Raw genomic sequence first — 6434 nt, forward strand, 5'->3', positions numbered from 1 at the left:
TCAATGCCATAAGCACAATAAAATCATTCCCAAATGGCTTCCATATGCAGAAAATCAAGTACTTCCTCTGGAGTGTTAAATTTTGTATTTAAAGGGTAAGAGGGACAGTTTCCTTCTGAAAGACAAACAAACCTAATCACAGATTTTTACCCAATCTATCAAGTTCAGTATTCTCTTTGGGGTAATCTGTTGATTTCAATCTTGAAATATCATCTCTGGTGACTATTCTGTAGAAATTGCAGGGCTTCCATCAACCTAAATATACTCCTCCCTTCTTTAGCACTAAGACCCACAGACAGTGCCCCAAAAGTTGTCACTTTTTTTTTTTTTTAAAGTGTAATTTCCATTTTCTTTTCAGGCAGGTTTTTTTGCAGCTCTTAAGTAATCAAATCCTTACATGGGCTTTGGTGATCGTGGGGCAGCACTTGCAGGTCTAAATCTAGGTGGAGGTGCCCGGTCTTTTTGGGCTTCACTAGAACAGTTCCTCACCACCTTGCTGTGAATGGTACAACTCACACAGTAATGCAGTTTCACATAGAGCTTTGGAAGCACATATGCATCGAAAACACTCGCTTCGGAAAAGTCCCTGGCGGCAGCTGCCTCTACTATATTTCGAATTACGAACTTCTTGTCTTTGGGCACGCACTGGGCGCAGTTCGTGCAGCAAATAAGCTGCATGTGGTCTCGGCCCTTTTTGGCACGACCGTTGTTTCTCCTTTTCTTTGTCATGTTGGAAGCGAGGGTCCAAGAGAGAAAAAAATTTGTCACTTTTACAATCCATTTTCGTAATGGTTTCTCAAGAAATTGCAGATAGAAATCTATAAATTGTTGTGTTTCCTCTATACCATACCCCTTGGTTATAATAGTTTCTTGATCCTGCATGTCTACCTCCTGAATTACCTTTTTAGTGACCACATATAGAAAGGGTATTTCCAATTGTTTCTGTATGTTTTTCTTTCTAGATTAACTTTGAGGTTGCATCACTCTACCCCAATAGGACTTGGTTAAGTGCTCATATCAGTTACCATAATTCCTTCATTCCTTTCTATTGCATTTCCTGCCAAGACTGCTAATGAGGGGACAGCATAAACCCCATTTTTTTGATAACCCCCATTAATACCAGAAGCAGAAGTGGGCCATAAAAATTCTTACCTCAAAGCAAACACAAATGTACCAGGTAAAGTCTTATCTGTCCTTGCAAAGTAAAGAATTAACTAGTGTCTACGCGACACAAAAAGAGTAAAGGCGGGCAAAGTAACCAGCCCATCAAAAGCCGACCCACATGACTGATCCCCTAGCCCACCAACCATGCTCCCAATCTCCCCGCCCCGACATTAGCACCCAGGAAGGCCTTAAAAATAATTGGGTGGGGGGGTCTCAGGCCTTTGTCCCTCGCCACCTTCCTACTGAGGGAGAAAGTCTCCACATGTAGAATTTTCTGGAGAATAATTGCTCTTGTATTTACATGCATGTAATTGGATTTCCTTTGAGGGGCATTTCGTGGGCAGAACACCAATAGCAGAAACCAAGGAATTGTAAGTTTCACCCTTTTCTTGTCACTCTGTATTTCCCTATGTGTCCAGTTAACCAGCCTCTCAGGAGTCAGGAGCACTAAATTCATATTTTATAAGTGAGTAATTCTTGCCTTGACTGCAACATAATAATGATTGACTGCATCATAATAGCAGCATTAATCCAAGGATATTCCTTAAACCATACAGAGAACAAAAAGTTTCTCATTCTCTCATTTACTCCTTTTTCTCCAAAGTAACAATTTACAAAGATCTTGTCTTTTGCAGCAAACTCCACTATACTGAAACTAATTGCATTTATAATGCATCTTTCTAAGATTAGTAGCAGATTAGTTACTAAAAAGTGAATTTCTACACCATCCCAAATACTTAATCTGCTATATCACTCCATGATTTCCAGATCCACCTGCTCCTCTTTCATTCAGTTTCCCAACTCCTCTATGTCCATGAGTTCTAAGGTTGACTGGAAGATTTCACAGAAAGTAAAACTTGTCAGGGAAATGGATCATGTGATTATAGGTAATGCAAGCTGGCTTTTCAGAGACTGGTGAGCAATCGAGTAGGATCCTGTAGACTATCATTTGACGCGAAGTTCCATGCTGTGTCCCAGGAGAGTGAGGATCCCCAGAAAGTTCAAGCATTGAGCTTTTTGAATTTATATAAGGATCTACTAGATACCTCTGGAAACCCTATGAACCTGGAGAAAGGACAAAAGTTAAACAGGTGTCTAGGACTTTCGTTCATAGGGTCACTATGAGTTGCTTATGACTCCAGCAGCAACAGCAGCATAGAGAGAGAGGGCAGTTGGTCTAGTGGAGAAAAAGTCATGCTCCCAAGCCAAAGTTGGGTGACTTTATTCCACAGCTCTCAGATCTGTCTTTAATTGTTTTTGGTGAAACATTCTTCTAGATTATGTAACCCTGGTATGTCCACTTGCTGTACAGAGGTAACTCGTGGTTCCTGTGAAGCTGAACCCTGTGACACGGATGAGTCAAATGTGAGAATGGTCACCCATGGCAGACAGTGTTTGGTGGTGGTGATGCTATTGTCATGTGCCATCGAGTTGCTTGCGACTCATAGCGACCCTATGTACAACAGCCCTAAACTCTGCTCTGTCCTGTGCCAATAGCACTGTCTCTGACACTCCCATCCCGATTATCCCAGTCACTGAATCAATCCACCTCATAGAAGGTCTTCCCATTCTGCGATGTCCCTCCACTCTACCAAGCATGATGTCCCTCTCCAAGGACCGGTCTTTCCTTACAACATGTCCAAAGTATGTTAGACGGAGCCTCAGAATCCTTGCCTCCAAGGAGCTACCCGGTTTAACCCTTTCCAGGACCAATCTGTTTGTTTTCCTAGCAGTCCATGGTACCCTCCATACTCTTCTCCAGCACCACAGCTCAAAGGCATCAATTCTCCTTCTATCCTCCTTGGTCATTGTCCAATTCTCTGAAGCATAACAAGTGATTGCAAAGACCATGGCCTGTATCAGACGCACCTTAGTCTCCAGAGAGACACCGTTGCTCTTTAGTACTTTGGAGAGGTCCCTAACAGCAGACTTTTCTATCACAATACGTCTTTTAATTTCCTGACTACTGGTGCCAAGAGTGTTGACTGTGGAGCCAAGCAAACTAAAGCTGTGAACAATCTCAATCTCTTCACCATCCATCCTGATGCTATCAATTGGCCCACTGGTGAGAGTCTTTGTCTTCTTGGCATTGAGACTCAATCCATATTGGAGGCTTCAGTCCTTGACCCTCTGCAGCAGGTGCTTCAGGTCCTTCTCAGTTTCAGCAAGCAGGGTTGTGTCATCTGAATAATGTAGATTGTTGATAGATCATCCTAGGATGCAGGAGTGGCATCCACTTCCATAGTTACTTTCCTTTGGAAACCGACTTGACATCACTTAACAACAACAACAACAACAACAGAAGAATAGGGTCTGCATTTCACCCTCATCCTATCTCCTTAATACAGTAAATATTTCATCATAAAATGAAGTTAATTTATGGCTACGAAGACATTATAAATATCACAACTCTTATTTTAGCTAATTTTTTTCTTTTCTTTTCTCTCTTATTTTGTCCTAGTGTAAGTTTTAGAGTCTCTTTGAGGCTATTTTGGTTATTTCTTCCTTGTCTTTGTTTGCTTTAACCTTTTGCTTGTTTCATGAATGATGTTTTCTATGTTATTCCACAACTCATTGATCTCTGTGACATTTATTTTGGTCTTTTCTTTCTTCCCTATCTTTGTACTGACCTTTTGCTTTCTCTATGGTTAATGTCACAGATGTCATCCCACTTCTCATCTGGTCTTTAGTTATAGTGTTCAATACTTTAGATCTGTTCTTGGGATGATTTTGAAATGCAGGTGAAATAGACTAAAAGTTGTACTTTTCTTCTCATGAACTTATTTCCTTTTCTTCAACTTTAATTTAAACTGCAACATGAGCAATCAATGATCTGTTCCACCATCAGACTATCAACATTTGTGACTACTGATATTCAGTATCTTCTTTCCACTTTTGTAGTCATTCTGATTCTTGTTTAGTTCATCAGGTGAGGTTCGTATGTACAGTCAGATACTATGTTTTGGTTTTTTAAAAAGATATTTGCAAAGTATATGTTGTTGATTGTACAATAGTATAAGCATTCAATTTTCAGCCCATTTCTATCAACAAGTCTTTATTTTCCAACTACCAGTCCTTTCATTGTTTCCAACTTTTGTATTCCTTTCAAAAATTAATATTAATGTATGTTGATTGCATGTTTGAATAATTTCAGATTGAAGAAGTTAGTACAAGTTTTCAATTACACCTTTGGTTTTAGTGGTTGGTGCTTATATTTAAATAATTGCATTAATGTATTTTTTTGTATGCACATGGAAAGTATTCTATCAATTTTAATATTTTACTACATGATAAATCTTAAAATATTCTTTCTTATTATACATATGACACCAACTGCGAGGAGAACAAACAAGTTCGTCTTAGAGAGGGTGAGACCAGGCTGCTCCTTGGAGACAAGGATTCTTAAACTCAGTCTAACACATTTGGGCGTGTTTCAAAGCAGGACCAGACCTTGGAGAGAGACACCATGCTTGGGAGGGTAGGGAGGAAGCACGGAAGAAGAAGACCCTCTATGGGAAGCCAATACTAAATACTTGTAATAAACTGAATGCTATTTCAGGATGTGGGGGAGGTGTGGTACAAGCTAGAGTTCACCCTAAGGCACTAAGGCAATATTTAAAGGTTTACCAGATTCTTGCATTTCCTGACCCCTCTCTCCTGAGTCAAGGGGAAGGTTTTCAATAGGAACAGCTTGGCTTTATTTGCATTGAATACTCTTTGTGATTTACTTCCTGATAATTTTCAATAAAGATACAGGGAAGCTGGAATGGAAGTCTTCAGTGGAGAACTGCTGGCCCTGTGTTCCCCACCCCCCCAACAACACACACACACACACACCGTGCTCTCTGCTCTATCTCATTCCTGGCTGGCTGTCTCATTAGTAATAATGATAAAAATACTTTATCCTCATTTATCCTTGGTCTGCAACAACCCTCAATGAGGTGGATTGATTCAGTGACTGGGGAAATGGGGGTACGTGTGTCGGAGATAATAGGTTTGACACAAGATAGAGCAGGATATAGGGCTGTTGCAGGTGACTCTATGACACTTATGACAGCAACATATGGCACAATTATTTTTCTCTTTGTCATTTCCAGCATAATAGATCATATAATTGTCTGAATCAAAGTGGCCAATACCAGTGCTCATTAATCCGCAAAATGTTTGTCTTTATGCATCCCATTTCATTTTTCATAACTTTCATAAATTTTCTTATACAACATGCATTCTACGACCCTGTTAATGGATTTTGCAGCTGTTTGCCCTCATTTATTAGTGTCTGAAGATTCTTGCCACTGTATCAACAGGCAAAATCATGATGGATAGAGAGGATCCACAATTAACACCCTTGGTACAAGCAGTCATGAATTAAAGAGACACATTGCACTGGGATAATCTGCAGTTAGGGACCTTTCCTAATTATTGAGAAGTACTGATGTTAATTTGAGGACTAAAGCTCCTTTGATTCAGGCCATAGTCTTTTCAATTAGTAGCTATGCATCTGAGAGCTAGACAATGAATGACAGAAATAGAATTGGTGCCTTTGAGCTGTGGTGTTGTAGAAGAACACTGAACATCCCATGGATGGCCTAGAAAATGAACAGATATGTCTTGGAGAGGGTGCAGCCAGATTAATCTTTGGAGGAAAGAATGATGAGATTTTGCTTAACAGACTTTGGACATGTTGATAAGCAGTGCTTTTCCTTGGAGAAGGACATGATGTTGGGAAAAGTGGAGGGTTGGCAAAAGAGGAATATCCTCAACCAGGTGGATTGACATGGTAATTGCTACAATAGGCTCTGGTGTCTTAAGAAGTGTGGGAATGGTACAGGATAGAGCAGGGTTCAGATCTTTTGGTCAAAAGGTTACTATGGATTGTACTCGACTCAATGGCACCTAACAACAACAACAATGTACTTATGATGATTCTATTTTTGGTACTACGTTTAACAGTGTCTGCTTGTTATTCATAGTTTGCAAAGGCCTACTATTTCAGAAATGGATGCCCAATCCTGATTCTTGCTCTATCTTACTGGATGATCTGGTGAAATCTGTCCACCATGGGGGACCCTCCTGATATTTGAAATATCAGTGGTATGGCATCCAGCATCAAAGGGACACACAAGCCACTTCAGTACAGCAAACTGACAGACAAGTTCTCTATACATACTAGCAAACTATAAACAAGTGCTTATAGTTGATATAGTTTATGTTGTTGTTATATAATGATACACACACACACACACACACACACACACACTCTGGTGGCC

At 40.1% G+C, this 6434-nt stretch overlaps 1 pseudogene; it reads right to left on the reverse strand.

Moving 5' to 3' along the window:
- Positions 1-393: 393 nt before the first annotated feature.
- Positions 394-729, reverse strand: LOC102850346 (annotated as a pseudogene).
- Positions 730-6434: the final 5705 nt, after the last annotated feature.

The sequence above is a fragment of the Elephantulus edwardii genome, unplaced genomic scaffold (assembly GCF_000299155.1).
Source record: "Elephantulus edwardii isolate Elephantulus edwardi_28Jun2011 unplaced genomic scaffold, EleEdw1.0 scaffold00133, whole genome shotgun sequence".
Lineage (NCBI taxonomy): Eukaryota > Metazoa > Chordata > Mammalia > Macroscelidea > Macroscelididae > Elephantulus > Elephantulus edwardii.